This window comes from Haemaphysalis longicornis, unplaced genomic scaffold (genome assembly GCF_048455015.1).
Source record: "Haemaphysalis longicornis isolate Haplotype H1 unplaced genomic scaffold, Haemaphysalis longicornis Haplotype H1 scaffold_1, whole genome shotgun sequence".
Classification (NCBI taxonomy): Eukaryota; Metazoa; Arthropoda; class Arachnida; order Ixodida; family Ixodidae; genus Haemaphysalis; species Haemaphysalis longicornis.
In genome coordinates, this window is record NW_027526203.1 from 481,737,749 (window position 1) to 481,764,071 (window position 26,323).

Consider the following 26,323-nt stretch of genomic DNA (forward strand, 5'->3'; position numbering starts at 1 on the left):
CACGGCCCCGCAGCGTGCGTGGACACCACCGCGCCCCGGAACGAGAGTTCCGACCTTCCCGGAAGAACAGAGCAAGCGCACCCCGTGCACCCCGGCCCCGGTACGAGAGGCCTCGTCCATGAAGTCCCACGCTAGCCGCCTTCCTGGCCCGCTCCAACGAGTCACACCATCTCACCGGGTGAGCGCGTCGGCACCAGCCTCACGTCATTGTTAATTGAATTATTAAAGACGATAGTCTTTCTTGGGCTACTTAAACCCAGAAATTTTGGTCTGTCTGTATGTCTGTCCGTCTGTCTGTCTGTTTTTTTTTTATTACCCGTCTGTCTGTCTGTGACTCGATTCAGCCACCCGGCCAAAGCAAAAGAATGCCTGCGCAATAGTCTTATATAGTCACAGCTAAATCTACCCGTCTTGGTCCGGTGTAATGTTCATACTTGTCAACATTGTTGAAGAAGAAGAAGACATTACGCAAATATGAGACAACAAATCAATACAGAAGTGATATTTGCAGTGTTCCTTTATAAAAATTCAAACATGCTTGACTTTTGAGAAATTAAATACTTCATCAACTGCAGAAAAACAATTCACTCCGCCGTCGCCTGCTGTCGCCAGCGCCACTATAGCTTCTTTAAGAAATCAACCGGCAACAGTTACGCAAGGTTCCACTAGATAGTTTCCACGTTCTGCTTGCAACGCACGTCGAGTAGGGAAACGCGGTTCTATAAACGTTGAAGTAGGGTGTCTCGATTAACGCGCGTCTTCGCCATACGGCAGCGTTCGCATCGAGACACCCGGTTTGGAGCAGTGGAACGCGCAAAATTTAAAATGATTTAAGCAAACATTTGGCGTCTTTACCTTGGGAGGAGCGCGACGCAAGAGGAACAACATGAGAGGTGAGTGGTAAAGCGAAGGGAGGCATTTACTTCGGAAAAGCCGACAAAGACTGTCGTCTTTTGACGTCATTTGCAACGAAAGGAGGAGATACGCGGCCAATTTTTTCTGTAGCGATACCCCTTGTAACCTCTTTTCCCCTCCACTCCATGTGGACCCGCCTAGTGGGTAGCGTGACGCTGTCCCTCTATCGGGGGCGTCACAGCGCGCTATCGAACGCGTGGAACGCCACGGGACACGTTAGCAACTAGTTAGCTGCAATGGACGCTTTTCTTGTTTTTTTTTTTTTTTTTACAACGATATCCGGGTAGGTGCGCGGTCGGGGGACGCCGCTCGGGTGAGTACTTAAACCAGCCTAGCCAAGTAACAATTTTGGGTTAAAAAACTTTGATTTGACCACACCGTCGAGCCCACAGAAGGTGTGCACTTTCCCCAGTGTGAAGCGGGAAATACTGAGCACAATGGACCGAAAGAACAATAAAATAACAACAATATGAGGCCGAGAAAACGCGTATACAACGGAGAAATGGGGATTACATGCAGCGCCAACCGCTGCAGTGGCGTCGCACAGAACAAACAAAAATAAAAAAATTGGCCGCGTATCTGCTTCTTTCGTTGCAAATGTCGTAAAAAGACGATAGTCTTTATTGACTTTTGCCAAGTAAATGCCTCCCTTGGCTTTCCCGCTCACTCTAACGTTGTTCCTCTTGCGTCGCGCTAGTCCCAAGGTAACGACGCCAAAGGTTTGCTTAAATCATTTTAAATTTCCCGCGTTCCACTGCTCCAAACCGGGTGTCTCGATGCCAACGCTGCCGTACGGCGAAGACGCGCGTGAATCGCGGCGCCCTACTTCAACGTTTATAGAACCGCGTTTCCCTACTCCACGTGCGTTGCAAGCAGAACGTGGAACCTATCTGGTGGAACCTTTCGTAACTGTTGCCGGTTGATTCCTTAAAATGCCGCCAGAAGCTATAGTGGCGCGGGCGACAGCTAGTGGAACCTTTCGTAACTGTTGCCGGTTGATTCCTTAAAATGCCGCAAGAAGCTATAGTGGCGCGGGCGACAGCAGGCGACGGCAAAGTGATTTTGTTTTCTGTAGTTGATGAAGTATTTAATTTCGCCAGAGTCAAGCATGTATGATTTTTTATAAAGGAACACTGCAAACATCACTTCTGTATTAATTTGTTCTCTTATATTTGCGTAATGTCTTGTTCTTCTTCAACAATGTTTACAGGTATGAACTTTACACCGGACATAGGCGGGTACATTTAGCTGTGACTATATAAGACTATTGCGCCGGTATTGCTCTAGTTTGGCCGGGTGTCTGAATCGAGTCACAGACAGACAGACGTACAGACATAGAGACAGACCAAATTTCTGGGTTTTAGTAGCCCAAGAAAGACTATCGTCTTTAAAACGAACAAACAATAACAAAGTCGGCACGCGGACTTGGCGCGCAACGGCAGGCCTATATCTATAAGGCCGGTCGCGGTGCGTACAGGTAACAGAATGGGCTAAGAACAGAGGGATATCACGCTCCACCATATATCCCAGTACACTCTCCATCATTCCGCGTGTCCATTCGTCAGAGATTACGGCCGTTAATATTTGCCCGGGTTTTGTTTGTTGAGACATTCGTTTTCCCTCGTTCATACTGCAATCTCTCTTAATGATTATGGAATCTGGGCAGCAATGCTGGAAGTCGCAAGAAGACCACAAAGTAAAATACAGCACACACACACACACACGCACACACACTCATGTATATATATATATATATATATATATATATATATATATATATATATATATATATATATATATATATATATATATATATATATATATATATATATATATATATATATATATATATTTATATATTTATATATACCACCCGGCGGGCATTTTTTCAACACTTTTTTATGACTCAAAAAATTATTCATCTGTATCTATGACCTACCGCATTCCCCCCTTTGCTTTCCGAGGTTTTCTTGACTGCCAACCCTTATTCTGTCTTAATTCACGGAGACCCTCATTTCCCATTTCTGATTCGCTACATGCATAGCGAGGGCCTCTGTTCTGGCAGTCTTGGGGTCATAGGGAGCTTAAGAGGGTTCAACGCTGGTCGATCACTCTCGACATGTCGTACACACTCGAGGCATGGCCCGGGGGTTAAAAAGAAGGTCCCCTTCCCCCCGAGTAGTCCGAGTGGCGCTAGCTACCACCCCCAAGTGCAGGAAACAAAAATACCTTAATATAAACACCCGGGAAAGTGGTGGGGAAACAGCCCCGCCGGTAGCGTAGTGGTTATCGCACCAGACCGGTATTCTGGAGGTTGTGGGTTCGGATCCCACACGGCGGGCATTTTTTCACCACTTTTTTTTTCTGACTAAAAAAATTCTTGATCGTTTTCTATGGCCTACCGCATTTCCCCCTTTGCTTTCCGAGGTTTTCTTGACTGCCAACCCTTATTCTGTTTTTATTCACGGAGCCCCTCATTTCCCATTTCTGATTCGCTATATATATATATATATATATATATATATATATATATATATATATATATATATATATATATATATATATATATATATATATATATATATATATATATATATATATATATATATACTGCCGGCATTTCTTTCTGTATATATATATATATAAGACAGAAATAAAGTTTGGCAGTCAAGAAGACCTCGGAAAGCAAAGAGGAGAATATGGTAGGTCATTGAAAACAGGTAAAGAATTTCGAAAGACTTTTTTGTCCACTTTTTTACTTTACAAATTCTTTATCTGTTTTCAATGACCTACAATATTCTCCCCTTTGCTTTCCGAGGTTTTCTTGACTGCCAAACTTTATGTCTGTCTTATTTTCAACGAGCCCCTCACTTCCTATATATATATATATATATATATATATATATATATATATATATATATATATATATATATATATATATATATATATATATATATATATAGTTAGGAAATGAGGGGCTCGTTCAGGAAATACAGAAAGATAGGTCGGCAGTCTACAACGCCAAAGGAGGTATAGGGGTGTTAGGCTCCTCCTCCCCACCAGCGAGCATAACAACACCCCTATGCCTCCTTTGGCGTAGGGGTGTTGATATAAACTGTCACGTACCCACAAGCATCTGCATGAACTTTTAATTTGTGACATCCCAGCCGAGGCGACGACGACGACGAACGAGCGCTACCGGGAACGCATCATCATCAGTGTCTTGCTCTGGCAGCTCGAGTGCTTCGCGGTCAAGAGCGTTCTTCTCCGCTGCTCCTTCTATTAGCGTTTTAGTAAAGCTTACCAACACCCCCAACGCGTATTTGCTGTACGCGACACTGGTGGAGGTCACGTGGTATTTTTCATATTTCGCGGGTTTCCTTTATCAGTCAGAATAAATGTGTACGCAATTAGTTCATCGCTGAAAATACCGCAGTTAGATGCCCCTCGTGGTTACCTTCAAGTGCCTCATTGACACTTTAGTGATTAGGAGAGTATTTCTCGAGTTAGAATATTAATTACTAAGATAATTAATAATTATATATATATATATATATATATATATATATATATATATATATATATATATATATATATATATATATATATATATATATATATATATATATACATACATAATACAGAAATAAGAGGTGGCAGTCAAGAAAACCTCGGACTGCCAACTCTTATTTCTGTGTTATGTTCAACAACGAGCCCCTCATTTCGTATTCTGATATATATATACTGTAAGATAGGTCAGCAGTCTACAACGCCAAAGGAGGCATAGGGGTTTGGTTAGGCTCTTTTCTTTTTTCACTACAGTTAATTAAGTAAACATTTTTTTTAATTATACACTAGAAAGAAAGAAAAACACGCGCCCAGAGTGGGGCGCGTATGTATATATATACATATACATAAACATATATATATATATAGATAGATATATAGATATTACACGAAAATACAAGGCGAGAAGTACAACGGCTTTCTCACGCACTCGTGTTTCTCACCGACGCCGGAGCAAAAAACGACCCCACGAAATCGGAATCGATCTAGCCCGTACCCAGCCGCAAGTTTACCGATAAGCCACTCTTGCCTTTTTTCCCGCTGCTTGTGTTTCTTGTGCTGTGAAAAAAAAATCACCGCACCGAAGCAATCCGCTCTGACAGGTAAAATTAATTTCTTCCTCACCACCGATACAAAGACGCGGAGCCTGCTTCTAACCGCTCGCTCCAGATCGCACGTCCCGCATTTAGCGCTTTATTAAAAACGCCCACCCAAAACGCCGGCGCCGCGGAAAAGCGCGTGGAGAGCTTTCGAGTGCCAACATAAGAAAGCCGTTTATGCCCCAATCCTGCGCGGTGGATCTGCAGAACCGAGTGGTCTGTGAGCTTTTGCAAAGGATGCAGAAGCGGGTGGAACAATAATAAAAAGAAGCTCCTAAGTTAGAGGCACCAGCAGACAAAAAAAAAATGTTTTCTTCGCTTTCAATATGTCTCTCCTCAGGCGACGTATGCCTCAGGTAAAAACAATATTGCACGCCGTCGCACGCAGTCGCGTGCGCCCAAGAATAATAGGACGAAAAGGCAGGTCGTACTACGCAGCGCATATAGTATGTTCTGAGGGCAAGACGCCAGAGAAACTGTCGTCGTAGAACATCATATCTCGCTCACGACGTGTGTGGGTTGAAGTGGGAAAAAAAAGAAAAGAAGAAATAGAAAGCAATAGACCCAAAATATGAGGGAGAAGAACTTGGCGGATGCGTCCGCAAATGTATCTCATTTTCGAAAGCTCCTCACGTCGGACCGAGTAGACACACACACTACCCCCTTTAAAGCCCTCGTAGCTCCGTATGCTGTCTCCCCGGGTCCTTTCGTGGCCGTTTGTTGTTGGCTTTACAATATGCTCAGCCTGCATTCAAGATAGCGGCCCATGCCTCAGCGTTCACTGCACGCTTCTACCTGCGCCTCAGCGCCTTTTTGAAAAGGTGAGAAGCGGATGGCAGGGTTTTGGGACGCGCGGCAAGGGAGCGCCTGATGGCGTCACGGTGGCGAGGCGGGAATGGCTCGCTGCACTCCCGCCGCTGCGTGCTGTGATGCCTCCCACATTGCCTTGCGCTACAGCGCAGACAACAGGCCGGCTCGAGGATGGGAAAACGACTGCAGAAAGAAAGCAAGAACAATTCGGCAGATACTGACCCTTTCCTAACCTAGAACCGGTGCGGCTCTTACGCGACTCCCTCGGAATAGGCCGAGCTTTCTTGGCATCGCGCGCCAGTGCGCCGGAAGGCTTTAGCTCGCGCTGTTGATTTTTTTTTTTTCGCCTTTTCGTTTTCCCTCAATTCTTGTGTCCTCGCGTAGGAAGAACCTTGTCTACCGCTTTGGCCTTTCTTTACTTTATTGCACTTTCCTGGTTTTTTCGTCCATGCTTCTTTCCTTTTCTGTATTCTTACTTTATTACCTTTTACTGCACCGGCAACGTAAACGTTCTCGCCAAGCTTACGATCCGCCGTTCCATCAGTATTCTGAATAGTTCTTTTTTTTTTATCCATATACGTGGTATAGTGCCCTATCGTTTCCACGGACGCCTCACTGTAGTACTTCTTTCCGTTTTATTGTAGAGTTTGGATTTTTCTCGCAATTTCCTTCCGCGAACGACTTTTGCGGAGGCTTTGCGCAGTGAACGGCCGCTTTCGCGCACCGCTGTGTATACGCGTGTCGCGGTCGTTACCCTACCGCCATTTGCGCTGCCTGGCTTGCGAGAAAAATCGAGAGAGCCAGGTTACTAGAAACCGAGGGCTGTTCTAATAACGAGGATGTGAGCCGCGGAACACCGCCTCTTCCTCCTTCTGTGCGTCTGGTGCGCAGGGAACCCCCGGCCTCGATACGCTCCTGTGAAGAGAAGCAAACCAAACGAGCCGGGTTGGCGTGCGCGGTATGCGCACAGCGCCCTTTATTAAAGACGATAGTTTTTCTTGGGCTATTTTTTGGTCGGTCTGTCTGTCTGTCTGTCTGTCTGTCTGTCTGCCCGTCCGTCCGACCGTCCGACCGTCCGTCCGTCTGTCTGTCTGCCACTCGATTCAGCCGCCCGGCCAAAGTAGATGTCGAAGGAACTATTTATATACCCACTGCCATTGCTGAACATCTAAGTCCGATGGCAGTTACCATACTTGTCAAGATTGTTGAGCCAAAACGAAATATTGCGGATATCTGACACATAACATCAATACTTAATAAATGTCTGGAATGTTTGTTTTATCTCTGGCGCTCAATACAGTTCCCTAAGCCACAGGACGGAATGGTTGTCTGGAAATAACACTTATCATGAGCTCTTGGTGTGCTACTCGGGGAGGTTTCAGAGAACCAATGTAGGGCCGATGCTTGCCCTCTAAACTGACGACGGCACGTCTTAAATGAAAAGTAACTGAGCGCCTCCGAGAAGCTGCAGCGAGGCTGCTGGAGTCGACATCGCTACACAGACGCATAACGGACGCACGTCGGAGCAGCCATTCAATCGCAAGCGGCAACGAGGTAGTCACACACACCCTTTGTCCTTTCAATACCCTTCTGCGGCGACTCTAGAGAACTTCCTAATAATCACCAGCATTCAGGACCTCTCCTTAGCACCCCCCAACACCTCAGTATATGCCATATACGCTGATTAAATGCAACCTATCCGCGCCATTCACATGGGTAGGAGTCCGGAATAACTACACGATGACATACACGTAGAAATAACCAAACTACGTCCCCACGTTCTCACACTGAGGTGGATTTGTGGTCACGCTGGAATCCCACGCAACGAGGTGGCGCATAGCCTTGCCCGCGAACTTCTGCACCGGGCGCTTCGGATTCCCCGGCATTGTCAACCCACGTGGGACACTACCCTCCACTGCAAACAAGAAATAAAGCCACACTGTGAAAACATCTCAGGAACTCTTCGTAAACTCCTTGTTCCACACAAATCTTTGACCCCCACGCAACTGCGCATTCTTCGGCGCATACACTTAAATACCCTCCTTATACCTGCTGGCTCCTTTCTCTTCCGTATCCGACACTCCCCAGCATGTCCTAACTGTTCCGAACCATGCGCTAATTGAGAACATTATGTTTTCTCCAGCCCCGTTGCAATTCAGACCACACACTTTGCAAACTTTTCTCCTTCAGCGTGGGGTACTTGGCTATAGCCTCGGCCCAGCTGACGGACCAGCTGGCGTTTGTGGCCCGGGACGTTCTCAACGCTTAATGTTGGGTACATTTTTCTACTGCAAATGTATGTCTAACCCCCCCCCCCTTCAGTTTTCATTCCGGTGTCATCTATTTACTCGGTGCCGCTCCGGGGATCCTCCTCGCCACCGCCGACACCTCTTTAACAACTATTTTTCCCCTCGCCTCCAGCGATGCACCTTTGTTTTAAAAGTTGCGCAGTCGGCAGCGAACGGCGGTAGCGCGGTTATCAGATGACTGCGAAAAATAAACAGAAGCACGGATGAGCGTAAAAAATGCACTGACAATTACTATACTCCCTAACATGAAATTTGTGCGCAGCGCGAGCTGCAGTCTTCTTGGTCACGGCGCATTTCTGCTCCGTCTCAGGAAGTGTTCGCGCAATCAGGGAACGCCCGGCGGCATGCTTTACTCTGCTGCTACCCCTCAGTGTGCCGCCGCCGCCGGCCAGCATGTTGCAAATCGTGTTTGAACCTCCGGCGCAAATGTCACGTGGTTCGGATTAGCCCCACGCGAAGGAGCAGCGAGCACGTTGTTGCAATCGTGTCTGAACCTCCCGTGCAAATGTCTCAAGTTTTTAAAGCAAAGCTTTTTACCTCTACCCCCAAGGGTTCTTTGGCGACCGTCGGTGTCACCAGAAAACTCCAGCGAACTAATAAAAGAATTTACTGGCACCGCCGGGAATCGAACCTGGAACTAATAGACTAACAAAGCGAGAGCCCGTTGTCTTACCGATTTAGCTACGAGCCCACGCGAAGACGGGAAGACAGGTGGTGTACTCACCAAGCACATCTACGGGTTTACCCCCTGCGTTCTCGCTGAATGCCAAGTGAAAGCGTCACGCGACCACTCATGCCCGTCTAGCGGCCCTGTGCGCACTTTGCTCATGTGCTAAGAGTTACAAAACTTAAAGGAAGCTCACACCAATGCATCGCATCTCACTTCTAGTACGCCAGTGTGCTAAAGCCTGTGGCCTCCAGTGTTCACGTAAACCAGTGGTTCTCAGCCATGACTGCCCCGGGGACCCCTTTTGGGCTTGCTAAAGTGATGGGGGACCCCACGATGGAGCATATGTTGTTTGGTGTCATAATGTCAAACAATTTCTGCTTGCAGCTTACGTAGCCCACAGACTTATTCGATGCCCGCCTTTTATGGTTGACGCTAATGACGATGCGCACCATGTTAAACAATCTGTTCTTGAATTTAAAATTCTTCTAAACACCTATATATTGCCTCTTCTGTGTATGCTTTTTTCCTTCTCGTAGCTGGCTTGTCGTGCAAAAAGCAGTTGTTAAAATAGGTGCTACGCGGAGAAACTAAACGTACATGTAATGCGATAAAGCTACATTTTTTGCATTGCAAGAAAGTGCTGGCAAAATCGAGAAAAGCTTTGAGTAAAAGCTTTGAGGTAGGCTTCGCGGACCCCTCAAATGCTCTCGCGGACCCCCAGGGGTCCGCGGACCCCCATTTGAGAATCACTGACGTAAACAATCGCAGCTCCTTGTCGTCCGCCCTCATGCCAAACAAAGGAATACATTCAAATACTCCTTGATGGCCAGGCCATCACTCCAAGCCCCAGAATCAAGATCCTGGGCCTACATGTCGAGGCTAACATCAAGAGTGACGTCTCCTTGCAGCACGTCAAACACAGCATCAATCAAATCGTACACATGATCAGGCGAGTTGCCACGCAGAAGCAAGGCCTCAAGGAATCCGATACCTTTCGATCAATTCAAGTTTTTGTCCTCTCGAGAATCACTTACGTCACCCCCCTGTCTTCTTCTCGACAAGGAAGACATAGAGATGCTTTATATAATGATTAGAAAGGCGGTCGAGCAGGCCATTGATCTTCTCATGAGTGCGTCCACACAGAGGCTGCTTCGCACGCGGCTCCACAACACGGTGCAAGAGCTGATAGAAGGCCATCTTTCTAAACAGAAGGTCCAACTCAGAACTGCGATGGGTAACCGCATGCTTCACCAGATCGGCTGGGCAGCCCAGAATGTCACTCCGCTTGACGTACTCCCAGACTCTTGGCGACTAAAACTAAAGATGCTCCCTTTGCTTAGAAATATGAACCCCTCACATGACGAGGGTCACCAAAAAGCACGGGCTCAAGCGCTAAACACCACCCTCAATGGGGATCATGCAGTTATCTACACAGACGCCTCCAAACATCGAGGGCAGCAATACGCCATCATCGTGGCTACCTCCAGAACCAGCCTCCTTGCGTGTACCTCGCTTAGGACCCAAGAAATGACGGCAGCAGAAGAGGCAACCATCACCTTCGCTCTCGCTCAACCAGGGGTTCGGAGGGTAGTCATCGATTCCCAGCAAGCCTACCGGAATTACCAGTAGGGTTGGGTGTCCTGACCTGCACTGCGTGTGCGAAAAAGCCATTCCCCAAACGGTTCCATTCAGCTCATCTGGACACCACCTCCCGCTTCAATGGAGGGCAACAAATACGCCCACCCGACAGGCCTGCGCTTTTACCTCCCGTGCTATGGAGCTGCACGAGGACAGTCACCCGCTTGTCACGTTCCGGGAGATACCCCAGCATTATAGTCTTCTGAAACAGACCGTACCTTCGCCTTACCCTGACCTTTCTAGAGAACAATAAACTACACTACGGCTCATACAATCCGGGCTCCTTCCCACAGCCTACGCGTCTTCACTTAATCTATTCGAATAACTACGACGCTGAATGTAAATTTTGCTCAGAAGTAGGGACACTCCGCCCCGTAATCGGGGTGTGCGACTTTAGCCCTGAGCACCCTCCTCTCTTCCCGTCAACTACCCAACAAAGCAATGGGAGATGCTGCTGTCCAGGCCCTCTCTACCTACCCAGCTTCAGCGGCTGGACAGAACACAGGCCGCGCGGACTGTATATGGGCCCCACAGAAGAAGGAATCACTCCCCAGGGCTGCACTCTGGGCCGTTCAGAAATCTGATCAGAAGTATTTCTTCCTCCTCCTCCTCCTCCTCTGCCGCAAATCTAGTCGCCTCCGTCCGCGGCGCAGAGACGGAGAAGACAGATCGTCTAATACCGGGTTGGAGCTTACTTTAATTTTATAAAAAAAGTTTCCACTCTTGTGCTACCCCAATACAACTCAACCAAACACCGTTCATGCTTCATGCATTGATTTAACCTTAACAAGAATATCTCTCTGAAGTAATAAATGGTGTGGTTAAGTGCATTTCACTTCTCTCTGGTTTTGCTATTTGTAGAGCGATATGAGTAAATTTAAGTGACGTCGCATGGGTAATCGTTATGGGTGCCGTTTACAGCTTTGCTTTCCAACCACATTCACGGGGTGGATTGGCGCGATTTTTTTTTTATTATCTAGAATAGAACAGCGTTTGGGGAACATGGCAGGGGAGGGTGCTCCTTGGTGGCGACGCATGAGACGTGTGATGGAAAGGCAGTGACAGACATGATGCCGTAGCCGCACGTGCCGTATTCTACTTCAGCCTTCGCTAGACGATCAAAATTTGCCCAGTTGAAATGGCGGCGTGAGCCCATATTTGTTTTTCAGCTTAGAAGGCCTTCGGAGCGACAATTTCGCTGGTGTCTTTCACGCTTACGTATGCGCCATCACCGGTTGCCGGTTTATGTGTGCACGGTTTGCGGGTGGAAAAGGGAGGGCGTGCACGCAGAGTAAGGCTTCATGCCACTGCCGATTAAATGCCTGTTATGCTGGTGGGAGATTTAGATGTCGAAATTACATGGCTCAATGCGCTTAGTCGGCTGTGCTGCTTAATCGAGTGTTTCGGGTGTGGGTTGATGTGTAACACAAACATTTTACACAGTCAGTAAAATGCCTACGAGGGGGAAGGGAAACGAACAGCCACAGGCTTGTACGCGAGAATAGAGCTCAAGGACTTCCAGGTTTTAAATCGTTATGGAACGGATGCATGCGGTTCGTTTGGAGGAATAAGAGCAAGAATTGAAGTGTTCGCACGAACACAAGCGCTAAGGGGCGCAAAATAAACGGAAAGTTGCTGGCGCAGCCGTTACCGCCTCAAGTTCAGCTCGTCGAGTCGCGGTGAATCCCTCCCGGATGAACAGCAACTTGCCCGCTCGGAACGCCGGCGTGAGCCAATGTCACTTCTTCAGAGGGCTTTAAAGGGATACTTTCGACCGCGTCTGTCACTTCTAAGCACGCGCACATGACCGGTTGTCGGTTTATGCATGCACACGTTCATACATGAATAATGAGACGGAGTGGGGGTGGGGAGGGGGGGGGGCTTGCACGAGCAGCTATAGGTTTCATGCCCTCAATTATGGATGGCACATCCGTTTTGCTGGTGCGAGGTTTTAACCTGGACGTTAAACGGCCCGATGGGACCGGTCCAGAGTCCTTAGCGGTAGAACGGATTGGGTTTGTGTGTTACGCAAACACAAACAAGCTTACGACGAGGCAAGGACGCAGGCAGCTCCATATTTGTCAGCAAGAAGAAAGCTGGAATCCTTCAGTTTCATTCAGCTAATTTCATTTCATTTCATTTCATTTATTCCACCTTAAAGGCCCGAAGGCATTACATAAGGGGGGGCGTACAAGGTATGAATTTCTGCTCAACCAGGAACACAAACAGCAGGAAAAAAAAGAAAAAAGGAAAAACAAAGTGGCACAAAAAGTGTTGCAATAGACATAAACGCAAAATACATGGCTCCAAAAAGTAATCTACAAGGGCATATGTTAGCTCTATTTACTCAGATTGTGATATGTGACTGTTAAGTTTATTTCGGAAGGTTTGGCGGTTGCCGCACGTGACAATGTTATCAGGCAGGTTGTTCCATAGGGTAATTCCATTGCGGAAAAAGGAGTTGTTCATGGCTGAGGTGCGGCCGCTGATTGGTGCTATAGGGTGGCTGTGGTTAATGCGGGATGAAGTTCTGTGTGATGGTTGTAAGAGGGCGTGCCGTGATTGTGGGCGATAGAAGAAAGCGTGGATCAGGCTGAGCCGACAAACAATGCGACGTGATTCAAGAGATGGCAGCTTCAATGATTCTTTTAGTGCGGTCACGCTGATATCGTTAGAATACTGGGAGCAAATGAAACGGGCGGCGTGGTTTTGGATTCTTTCAAGATCGTTTGTAAGATATGATTGCCAGAGGTGCCAAATTGAACAGGCATACTCGAGTTTCGGTCTCACAAAAGTTTGGTAAGCTAACATTTTAATATCTGGTGAGGCTAACTTCAGGTTACGGCGCAAGTATCCTAGTGTGCGGGAGGCTTTGGAACAGATAGTTTGTATATGAGTTTCCCATGAAAGTGACGATGACATATGCAATCCGAGGTATTTGTATGAAGATGTAGAGCTAATCGGAACTGAATCAACGCAGTAGGCGTAATGAGGTGAGGTGCGTTTGCGGGTGAACGACATTGCTTTACATTTAGTTAGGTTTAACGGCTGGAGTGATTTGTTACACCAGGTTGCAATCATTCGGAGATCTTTTTGAAGAGCAGCGCTGTCGTCTGGATTACGGATGGGGGAGTATAGAACGCAGTCATCTGCAAAGAATCTTAACCTTGATGATATGTTAGTAGGCAAGTCATTAATGTAAATTAGAAACAGCAGAGGGGAGAGACAGGCACCCTGGGGGATGCCCCACGTTACATCAGAGAGAGGAGAGTCGTAGTTATTTGCGCTAGTGTATTGCTTGCGGTTTTTTAAGAAGTTCTTGATCCAAGAAATAATGTTGAGAGGGATTCCGAGGTTATACAACTTAAGGATTAATTGGTTATGGGGGACACGGTCGAATGCTTTTGAAAAATCTAAAAATACGGCATCTGTTTGAATGTTATCGTCCATGAAGTTTTGTATATCGTGCGTGAATTCAGCCAGTTGCGTTTCGCACGACAGAAGTTTCCGGAAGCCGTGTTGGTGATGATAGAAAAAATTGATGGCTTCCAGATGGGTCATTAAACTTGACGCAATGATGTGTTCGAGCAGTTTGGATGCGATGCTGGTTAAGGAAATAGGGCGGTAGTTGGCTGGCGAAGCGCGATTGCCTGATTTGAAAATTGGTATTATCTGAGCCTTCTTCCAGTCGTCAGGGACGTCTCCTGTTTGTAGTGATTGGGTAAAGATCAAGTGCAATATTAGGCTTGACACTGATGCGGTGTTTTTTAGGAATTTACTATTTATTTTGTCGCAGCCGGCTGAAGGTGAAAGTTTGAGGTCATTGATCAGTTTATATATACCGTCTGGGCTGGTATCAATTTCTGGCATTGTTACAGAGGAATGATTGGGCAATGATTCGGTGTCGTTGTTGTTAGCAGCGGAAAATACGGACGAAAAGTGGTTATTTAAAGCAGAAGCACAGTGGGAGGGATCGATTGGGTCTCCATGATTGTTAACAAGATCTATTTGACTAGATCGCTGTCTAGGGGAGAGCATGCGCCAGAATTTGTTAGGATTAGTTTGAAGAACTGATAGCAGGTCATTGGAAAAGAATTTGGTTTTAGCTGCTTTAAGTTCGTTTAGATAATGTTTAGCGCATGAGCGGTAGCATTCCCATGCGGCGGGGCATTGGCTTTGATGAGCCTTTCTGTAGAGGCGTTTTTTTCGATTACAGAGTAATTTAAGTAGTTTGTTAAACCATTGGCAGTTAGTATCAGATTTGATAAGAATAGTAGGGATGTATCTGTTTTTAAGGTTCAGCATCGTTGTTTTAAAGAGTTCCCAGTTAGCGTTGACACTGCGATGTAGGTACGTGTTCCTAAAGTTATCTAAGAAATTGGTTAGGTCGGCATTAAGGGCATCAAAATTTCCTCTCTTGTAGTCCGTGATTATCTTCCGTGTAGGTGATTTCTTTTTCAGTGGAGTGGCTATGCAAATATAGATTAGGTTATGGTCACTAATACCTGGAAGGATATTAACGGTTTTTATGTCCTCTGGGCACGAGGTTAGTAGAAGGTCAAGGGTATTGTTGCCCCTGGTAGGGCACATTATGGTCTGGTGAAGATCAAAGTCGAGTACAGTGTTCAAACATTTTTGTTGGTTAGACGAGGGCCCATTCGATACGGAAAGCAACGGCCAACTGATTAATGGATAATTGAAGTCTCCGAAGAGGAATATGGGCGCCTTGGGATATTTATTAGTTACTGCAGTGAGGGATACATGGAGTAGGTCGCAGAAGTCTGGCTGGCTATCGGGCGGTCTATAGCAGACGCCAAAAACGAATGTAAGGGCTCCGGTAGATATGCATGTCCAGATTAATTCTATGTTGTTGTCAATCAGAACGAGTGAGGATGATAAGGTATTTCTAATGGCTATAAGCACACCACCGCCTCTCTTGCCTTGGCGGTCACGGCGGAAAATTGTGAAATTTGAGATATCAGGGAACACCTCCGTATCTCTAATACCTTCATGCAACCATGTTTCGGTTAGTACGACTATGTCAGCACTGACATCAGTTATGAAACTGTGAAGTTCGTCGCGCTTCGGTATTAGGCTTCGTGCGTTAGTAAATGCGATGTTCATATCTACAAATGCTATGGGACGTGGACGCGTGTTACACGAGGTGGAATGCTTAGAAACGTGTCACGTGCTGCCATCTGATGGGATATCTGATGAGTTAGTTTCCAACGTATTGGTGCGCGAGTTACTGAATTCCTTGACGCTGTCAGTTTTCGGGTCGTAGAAATAAGAATTGTTACTGACGATTAGCTTGTCTACCCTCAGCTTGAATGCGCACTTTTGTGGTCGAATGAACTTTAGCAACTTCGCACGCGCAATGCGGGTGGCTGCAGCAAAGTCCTCTCTCACGGCGAAGGTTGTTTCTTTTAGATTAGGTCCACAGCTTAAGATCTTTTCTTTAGTTTTGAAGTGAGCTAATTTTATTACAATTGGGCGTTTTTTGTCAGCTGAAAATTTTCCAATTCGATGAGCGCGCTCAATTGAATTTGTTTCAAGCGTAATTCCGAGATGGTCGGTGCAGAATTTCATGACGTTTTGCTCTGACTCATCCCATGTTTCCTTTGCTGAGTCTTCAATTCCCAGGAATAGAAGGTTGTTACGGCGTAGCCGATTATTGGCGTCGGTATTAGCAGCTTTTAAAGTTTCAATTTCACGTTTGATACTAACTGCGTCATGTGGTGCGGTGTTCAGGGATGGTTCGGTTTGGGCTGATTCTAGAAGTGAGATTCGGTTTGTTAGTGTTGAAAGAACTGTTTCATGGTTAGTTTGCACTGCCTTGAGCTGGTTAATGTCTGCACGGATGGCTAGGATTGTTTCATCGAGCTGCTTGATAGCGGCAGACACGGATTCTATCTGAGCTTTGGTTGGGCCGGGGTTGAGCTCCATATCGCCGGACAGCAGTAACATTACCTCTGATAACAATTGCAAGGTGAAAGCATCACAACACAGGCAAAGCAAGTTTCGCAACTTGAAGTCGCAGGGGCACGACACCGCTATAAGAAAGTAGTTGTTGGTACTGTATTGTTTAGAACGGCTAAGGTAACCAACCTGGAATGTCAGGAGTGGCGTGACCATTCTGCGCCAAGCGGTGTCGTGCCCCGGCAGTTCGGTGAAGATTGGGCGGTTAAGTATGATGCGCTCGTCCCACGTGACCGGTGACGTCGATGAAGTGAAGTGTTGCCAGGTGAAGTTCTTGGCGCGGGCTGGTGTCGGTGGGCAGGTGACGGGTAAAGGGTTCGGGCGTTGATCGAGGCTCCAAGTGGTTGCTGTCGGCTCGAGTAGGTCCCCCGGAGGTGACCAAGCGTGGCCGCCAATTCGCCAGGTATCAGCAACGCAGCAAGCCAGGATCTGGAATGTCAGGAGTGGCGTGACCATTCTGCGCCAAGCGGTGTCGTGCCCCGAAATATGCTGCGTCGCAAATTACAACAAACGTGCTTTGTTTCGTATACTCCGTGGAATGCGTCCAGCTTTGCAGGTCATCCTTCTTCACACAGGGGGGGGGGGGGGGGGGGGGGCATTAATTTTTTAAGTCCGAATGCACTTTATAAGCGACCCTGAATCACTCGTCCGCCGTCCGCGCTCCCCCTCTCCCCTAGCAACGGCGCGGAGGAGGAGAGAGAGCGTGCGTAGCAACGGTCTCGGCGTAGCAACGGTCTCCTGCTCGGCGTAGCTGCGGGCGGCGCGCCGCTCCCTGAATCACTCGTCCGCCGTCCGCGCTCCCCCTCTCCCCTAGCAACGGCGCGGAGGAGGAGAGAGAGAGTGCGTAGCAACGGTCTCGGCGTAGCAACGGTCTCCTGCTCGGCGTAGCTGCGGGCGGCGCGCCGCTGCGCCGGTTCGCTTCGCGTTCCGTCCGCGTGAGGGCGCTCGCTCGTCGGCTCCGCATTCCGACGCTCGAGGGTGCTTTCCCAAGCATTTCCCAAGTGAGAGGTACGTAACGTGCGAATGCCAAAGACTTTAACATAGCGCCCCTCCGGATCAAATCGGGTAACTTCGGGTAACTTCGGGCAAACTCGGGCATTCGCACTTTGCCATCTTCCCTCTCACTTGGGAAATGCTTGTCTTTTTTTCTTCCTCCCCTCCACGAGCACACTTTGAGCCACGTGCTTAGATTTTCGAGCGCGCCAAATAACTCGCGTTAAGTGGGTGTTCTCTGTTTCGTATCCGTCCATCTATGATGCCTATGAGAGGACTAAAAATCAAACTTTTCAACTCATGCACAACTGCTGAACGCCATAGCAAAATATACTCTTTCGCTAAGAGTCGCAAGTAGCAACTCTCAGGTGTGTGATAGTGGGTAACGCGGGTTGGATTACCGCAAAAATTGCTGTAAATCGAACGTCAGAAACTCATGGGAGGTAGACACGACAGTCAAAAGTGCAGCGAGGCAATTTGCCTCAGCACCTCGTCTCAAACTGAAAACAGCTTTCTCTGCCTTACCTCAACATGAACCCTACCGCTTAGTTTGAGGTACAGATAAGCAAGCGCATGTCAGTCTGTATTGTAATCACAATAAATCACTGTAATCCTCGCCTCAACCTCAAATCACCCATTACCTCAGCACTAGCTTTGCCGCCCCTCAACCACACGCACATTAATAATTTTTGCCCTGAAAAGTTAATTCTAAGCTTTCTTAGAAGAAATAACTAACAACCTGGTATTGCACAATTGTTGTATTCTTGTTGCATTTTTATTTTGTTCTTGGGGCCTTAGCGCTTCATTCAAATGGTGTTTAGAAGCAATATCTCCGCCGTCACGTATTGAACTTCGTGCACCCCTGTACTGTCGCACTTTTCAATAACCAATAACACGCTATTAAGGGCTCCTTTTCGTGCGTTTGTGAAGCTGGCCGGTTGGGCCTGAGCTGGCCTGCCTGCATGCCGGCCCACTGCTCGGGGAAAGTGGACGGAATGAAAGCGAGGGGGGGGGGGGGGGGGCGGTTGTGGATGGGCAATGTTTGCAAGTGGCGGAATAGGAAGGGGCTGGAAGGGGTGAGGAACGGTTGGATTCTTTTTTGGTGAGTCCGTAGTCAAATGGCCGGGGGGTAGAATGAGAGAGGCGATAGTGGGCGAGGACGTCACGATAAATGACGCGATCTTACTCCCCTTTGCCACCTGAGGGCTGTATTCATTTTTTATACGTGTCTTTGGTTTTTATACGTTATACGTTTTATATTTATCGGCCGTAGCCGCTATTTGAAGATTGGGCAACTTCGTGCCCCCTTCCCCCCACTTACCCCTCAGCTCACAAATGTCTGTGTGGGGGAGCAGCCTGTCGTCCCTTCTCCATCTTTCCCTGCTTGAAGCAGCGCCACCTGTGCCTTGTGCTCAATTATCATATGGCCAGGTGTTTGCCTAAGCAGAGAAAGAAGCCAACAGGCCCCGCGCTGTACGTATCTGATGTATCCGACTAGGACCTCGATTCAAGCGTTCATGACAGCCTGGCCCGCGCAAGGAGCCACCAGGGCAGCCGTCCGGACTTGTATAAAATTTAAGACGCGCGTTCAATTTGCACCCTTTGGCGAAGCCAAGCCGTCATCCAAGTAATTTCTGTGATTTTCTGCACAGTTTCAACGTCTTATCGGAAGTGCGCTTTCTTTCACAGTGCGTTTGCTACTCAAGGCCAGACGTCTTTATAGATAACTAGAAAGTACCGCATCTCTTTCCATCGACTTGTTCAATTCTCGACAAGGCACCCAAACATCTTCGGAATTCCGCTGAAGGATGAGCGACTTCCGGTGCTTCTTCCTTGATCTTCTACTTGGTGTCAGTGGTCATTATACGGCCCCACGAGCGATCGCGGACGGTGAAATTGGACCGGGACTGTCGACAGCGAGAGGCAGCCCAGAGAGGAATGTAGCGCCGGGCGCCGTTAGTGCGGCAGATAGGGCGAAAACTCATCGGAGCCGCGCTTTTGGGCGCGCTCCGCCCAATTTAACCCTCACACGGCGCCTTTCCCTCTTACTTTCGGTTCACTGTAACTCCTTCGCACTTGCCATAATATACTTCTGCCTTTACTGTTCCCTGTTTGCACCTCTAGTGCAAATAGTGCCCCCCCCCCCTCCACCACCCCCCCTCCTCCCCCCACTGATGAGACGTGTCCGATCAATCTGTTTTTCGGTGACTCACCTGGGCCATCCGCCCTGAGGACGCTAGGAGAAGCTAAAAAAAGTGTCTGCTATCATTATTTATTACTCTTTCATTTCGCCCAGTTTTAGTTTATCATTCGCAAAAAAACTAAAATGACACAAAATAAAAGGGCTTAGATGAAATCATTACCCTGTCAGGCTCTTGTAGGAAGAAAGCCCAGTGCAGTCGATAGCCGAAATGAAATTGGTCGGAAAGATTCGCCAGGAAACATCCAGGCAAGTGGTGGAGCAAAAAAAAAAAAAAAAAAAAAAAAAGAAATGGCTAACAACTACCAGGTCGTCATTTGTCTTCGTGGGCCGTCGATTTATTACGCCCAACGCTGTCACCTGTGCTTTCTGCATGGAAGCGAAATGATGAATATTGCATGCAGTTGGTCAAAACGTTTTCGGCGCGTTCTCGCTCTTTCCAAAGCATTTGCATAATAAATCGCTTCTGTCTTACTGCAGCTGAACTGGATTATTTTCCAGCGGCGTATCCTGCCTTGCTGCAGCATATTATTGTCAGGCTCTGTGCGACGGATCAGTGTGAGGGTGTGGTATAGTCGAGTGGTGTCAAGAGTTATAAGGCCCGCGTCATTTTTAAGAAAGACAAATTGCGTGCTCGCGCTTCCCTTGCCCATGCTCTGGCACCCGCATTGTGAGAACCGAAAGCATTGGTCTCGTAGCGGCCCCTTGTGCTGGCTTCATTCTGACCTAGCACAGTTCTCGTCCTACGGTAGACCTGGTCAAAATCTACCTTGTGCGTGCCGACGAAATGGCCACCACTTATGTGACGAGGCATACTGGAGCTTTAATCCCCCACTTGACTACTGTCCAGGCCAAGACCACAGCCTCGACATGCTTTGCGCGAGACTTGGAGTTAACGTTTAGACGATTGTTTATAGCTGCGTCGCTGGCCACCTGTTGCACCGACAAAAACATAAGATGTTTCCAAATCGGTATGATGACACATGCCCATTCTGCAAACAAGAAAGAGGCACTCTGCGTCACGTCATTGCAGAGTGCACGTCCCTCAAGAGCCCCATCCCACAGATTCTACCCCCATCACCACCCACCTCCCTCACCTCACCCAACCCTTCACCCAAAGAGCGATGGGAGATCTTGCGGTCCAGCCCTACCGTGCCGACCCACATAGCCCTCGTGGCTCGGGGCGAGGAGGTGCTGGAAGCATACGGGCCCCGAGAATAGGGGACCGCCCCATTGGCCACCTTGATGGTGACCCCTTTATGGGCTCAAATAAAGTTCAACCAACCAACCAAACACGCTGTCGACAGCGAAGTTAGTCCTCGCCGGTCGTCACCGACGCCGCGCAAGTCGTACCTTGTGAACACCTGATGCTGCAGATAACAGCCGGTAGTATAACAGCCGGTACCTCAGGTGTTACTTGCTTGGATTTAATTGCTGTTGCAATTTAGAGCAGTGCTGTACTGGTCATTGCTTACTGACGTAAGTCTTCTGACTGCCCATCTGATGAACCTGCCTCTACACAATGCGCGCACTAAGCGGGAAAACAAATAAGCAGCGTGTCGATCCACCTCTGTGACTCGTAGTTTTGAATTTGACTGCTCTTAGCAAGTTGTCATACGTTGGCAAGCTTCCAAAGCTCAGGCTCAGGCTCAGCTGTGCGAGGAAAGCGATTAAAGTGGTGTTTCTCAGTTGCTAAAGGTATGCTTAAGAAAAAGGGATAATCGACAAACCAGCGTGTAACCCGTGAGCAGCCCAATATATGGAAAGCTGCTCTTACACACCTACAGTCACTCAGTTAGCGCCAGCAGTGACGTTGTCAATTGGACACGCGAAATTGAGCCACGTCTATGGCGCGGATACCTGCCGCTTTCTTTATTTCTGGGTGCTTCAAAGTATATGTGCATACCGTGAAAGACAAACTATGTGCTCATGTATATTCAGACATTTTACGGTGTTGACTACCGTGGTAATTGCAGGTAGATGCCAAAGCTTGTTTAAGCCCCCCCCCCCCCCCCCCACTCCAATTCGAAAATGAAAGTTTACTGACGGCGTTCAAGTTTGCGTATGTATGAGGATGTGAACGCATATGTGTGTGCTGCGCGGTGTTCGCGAGATTCGATCCAGATTTCATCACACACATAACAATGCAGGAACCGCCGCCGCCGCCGCCGCCGCTGCACTCGGAGTCAAAGGAGCCGTTGACGTGGAAGCAGTCCCGTCGAGGCCCGGAGGAACAGCAGCGGCCGGGGTGAGAAGCTCGGCCCCTCTTGTGCGGAAATCATGTGTGCTCTCTCTCATCTTCAAAGCGACGTAGCGTTAGGCCTAAAGTCAGGTGGGCGCATACCAATGTCTCCCCTCCTATCGGCACAATTTTCTTGCGGCCGACGCTGTTTTTTCGCTCCATGCGCCACACATGCATTCCCATAAAATATACCACAGTAAAAGTTTTGTGAGGTTATGTGGTCGTGGCCTCAAGAACTTCCGCATGCCAAAGCACGTCGTGTCTTGTTCTTAGAGATAGCGTTGAAAATTTAAATGTCTCGTTTGGGAAATTTTTAGTGTTGTTTCTTATAGGAAAGATGTCCTCTGTTCCTTATAACCCAGGCACTTCGGTTTCGTTAACCGTAGGGATGTACGAGTCACGATAATTATAACGGAAATTTATAACATTAACCTCATATAATCTATGATCATTACAATGATAATTGCATTAAACCATCCGCAATCAACGGCCGCCACAGGAACTACCGTAACGACGTCACACTTATTTGTGTTGCAGTTTTGTTCCATATCTACTACGCAAATTTCGATCGTCAACCATTCAATGGGTAATATCGACTGTTTAGCCGTTCACGCACAGCTTGTACTGGCCAATATCCTATAAATCCGTAAAATTTAGCCATGCGCACATTTTAGTGCATCGTCAGTGAACTGGTTGGGGGGGATGACGGGAGGTGTGATTCTAAACGCAGGTTTTGCAATAAAATAACAAGTAAATCAGTAAAAGAACCTCATAACAGGGCCCACGTACTCACTTATTCATTCTGCAAATGTAATGCGACGATAATTGAGAGTCAGTTCAGCGTCCCTGTGAGAAATGCGTTAGCACCGATTCCGTTAAAAATGAAACAAGGCTGCAACGCGCCGAGGCTGCACCTGACCGTGAGACACTCGAAAATTGTATGCCATGGAAAATCTCGACAAATGGAGTGCCCGTATTTACATGTCGTAGGTAATCCGGCACGTAATCGGAAACAAAGGTCTGAAACAAGTACCTTTCTTGCAAGTATAGCAACAAAAGTTGGTCGCCCTACCAGTTGCCAACGTTTCATCCAATTACATGTCACTATAATAAAGTCACGGCGCACCGGATTGTCAGAATGTTCACACGGGTCTTAAGTTTGCAATTCTGTTCGCCTATTTGTTTGGTTGTTTTCTGCTTGCACAGAATCCCACTACACTTTCTAGTGGCCTGGTAATTCATAAAAATGAATGTTTACCAGCGCAACCTATCTACATATTGCGGACTTTATTATAAATTTATATAAAAGTACACGTCATGTCTGAATGATGGGAATTCTCTTGAAATCTGATACGGTATAGTAGGGGTATAGCAGCAGGGCCATGGCGTAAGTGCAGAAGCTCATCGGCACAATAAAGGTAAGCGCGAAGGGCGGATTAGTGGGAAGTCTCATGCTGCGCAAATCTCTGCATGTGGTTTAAAATTCACTGCTTTGATTACCGTTTTATGTAAAAATACCATTTCACAGGTTATGTGTCAATTGCGTCCTTAAAGGTGCCATGAACACACCATACAACTTCGATTTATTAAAAGGAACTTTATGTTTTGTTGTACCCTCAGCACTTGAATAGCCAGAAACATTGCTTTTTAACAATTGAAGCCGAAATTTCAATTTTCCTCCTATATCGCATGTTTTGTGACGTCAGCAGTGACGTATCAGAGACACGTGCCTAAAATGGATAGTTACTGAAGATTCAGACGTATCTACGTGTTTCTTCTGGTCACCGATGTTTAGCGCCTTAGTCGTGAGTATGTTCAATTCACTAGCACTTGTCCAGCTTTTCTGACTCCATGTAGGATCCAACCGCTGTAATCCTGCAGTAACCGGAACTGAGCTTGCTTACATGGTGGAAATCACGCTAAAAGTCGCTTGGGTACGGTCCGCCTGCCCAGATGGCGCAACGAGACCGCTGGGTGACAGATGCTGCTCAGTTTCCTTCTGACCGGACGTGTGCTACGTGCCGAATTTTGTTATTGTTCGTGGTAATCATTTCGGGAAACATTTGGTATGACTCGACAATAAGGGCCACATATGTGGCAGCGCCACTTTGCCAGTCAGCCGTTGTTGTGTCAGAAAATCATCCGCACGCCGACGGTGGTTTTCAGTGTTGGTGTTGCGCTGTTCCGTATGCGGTGCCGGTACGTATACGTTGTTACGACGTTGTCATCCCACCGCTGACAACCCGTTGCTGCATCCCGGAAGGCCGACTCGAGCCGAGCTCCGTCGCCTCCGACATACGTTTGGTAGCGTGTTGAATCGAGAGGCCAGCCAATGTTGCTGCCTCGAAAAAGACCAGAAGCCGAAGGCTAACTTAACTTGTGTACTTCATAGGGAGAGATGAGCCCAAGCCAAAGTACAATGCCCCGACGGGCGAGGTTACAGTACAGGACTCGAGCAGAGTGACAGCATTGATTCACTGCTCAAACAGGAATGAACTACAGCGCTTGGGGGTACTATTTATACACAAAGCGCCAACGGTCAAAACAAGCGTTCCCTCTAGATTCTGCACGCGACACGAACGGCACCAGACGCACACAACACTCTTTCCAGAGTTCGTAAAGGCCGATCCACACGGCGGACCAAAACGATTATTTGGACCGCGGTCCGCGCATCACGTGACAGGACGTCACCAGTACGTGCGAACCGCCGTTGGACCGCGCAGGACCAACGCGGTCCGAGACCGTGGACCGAGGCTTTTCGGTCCGCGGTCTCGACGGCGGACCGCGACATCAATCAGCGTGGTCTGACAGCTTCCGCGCCGCGTGGGCGGAGCCGGGTCCAGATGCGCCAATAGAGAACGTCGCGGGCAGCGCGGTTGATTCGAAGCGCTGGAAGGAGCCGCACCGAAGGAATTGGTCTGGACAACGAATGTTGTCTGGCAACACAGTGTTTTTGGCCAAATCCAATCCAATTTTCGGCTCAAAAAAAGCTAGTCGTTCTGTCGTCTGCTGCTTTTCCGCCCCTCGGTCGCCACTGCAGCGCAGTTCCGAGAAACTGCAGCGGGCGCAAATGTCCCTGCTTTTATGACCGTACGCACAGCGTGCGGTCGAAAGATCTCCCCTCCCCTTTGTCGGACTTGGCTCCCGACCCAATGTCTCCGGCACCCTAGCTCTGTGTTCTCCGAAAATAAAATAAAGAAAGCTTTCTCTTTTTTCGAGGGGTTCGGGAGGCGACCCAGGGACAGTAGCAGGCGGTCGCGAAAGTTCCGCATGCCACTACTTAATTCTGCAGTCCAGCTCTTTTCGACACATCCACTACTTAACCCAGCACGACCTTTTCGGCGCAGGGTAGTCTTCTTCATCAACGTACAAAGCTAACGCCATAGCGGCCAAATGGCGCTTGCGCTCCGTTTACATTTCGACTGCTCCAAAATGCGTGCGGAACCAGGCGGAACCGTGAAACCAAGCGCAAAACATACATAAAGCATGCGCGGCGCGGGCGCGAGCCGCTCGTATGGGTTCGCGAGTTCGTCTGGTTGGGAGCACTGTGGTGGAGAGTGTAGCTGGTTGGACCGCTCTGTCGTCTGCTACGGCGGTCCGTCGTGTGGATGCTCTCTGCGCTGCATCGGACCGCGGCGGGCCGTGACGTGGCAGCACGTGACCGATCGGACCGCGGACTCGGTCCGTCGTGTGGATCTGCCTTAAGCGGTCGGTAGTAGCGGCGCACGCTGAGTCCGAGAGAGGGGAGAGAGGAGGTCTCCGCAGCGGACGCGGGCCTACCACGTCTTTCGGATAAGTCTCGGCGTGTTGCTTCGGCACGCCACCAAAGTTTGATACCGCCGATAGCGAGGCGCCACCGATCCAGACCTGTCGCAGCTTGTTTGAATTGTCGGCTGCATGCGTGAGTCACCGACAAGGGGGGCCTGCTTGAAAGGCGCACGTAGTGGAGGCTTGGCCGCACAGCCGAGGAGCATTGCAGCGGGCTGATTCGTAACGACTTCTCCGCCGGGGGGGTCCGAGATTCCGATGGATAAGGGTCTTCAACCGTTGTCCGGAGGGATGCTTCCGAAGTGAAGTGCTCGCTAGATGCTCGACTCCAGGCCTGGGCTGTACGACACCGTGCTGGAGCTTTTCCGGGCCGGTCACTGGACTCCCCAAGAACGTCTCTGGCTTGGTCAGGCAAGCGACAGATCAACACAGGAAGACACAACGCATCGCCGGCAAGTGCGAAGACATATCCACATTGAAGCTATACCAGGCTTTTGGTTACGATAAAATACGCTAATAACAAACTTCACTATAATGTTTTAGCCCAGCAGTACTTTAGACAAGCACACAAACTTGAAAGGTGACATTTCGCGTGATTAGAAATGTCCCACACAAAAAGAAATGTAATCGTA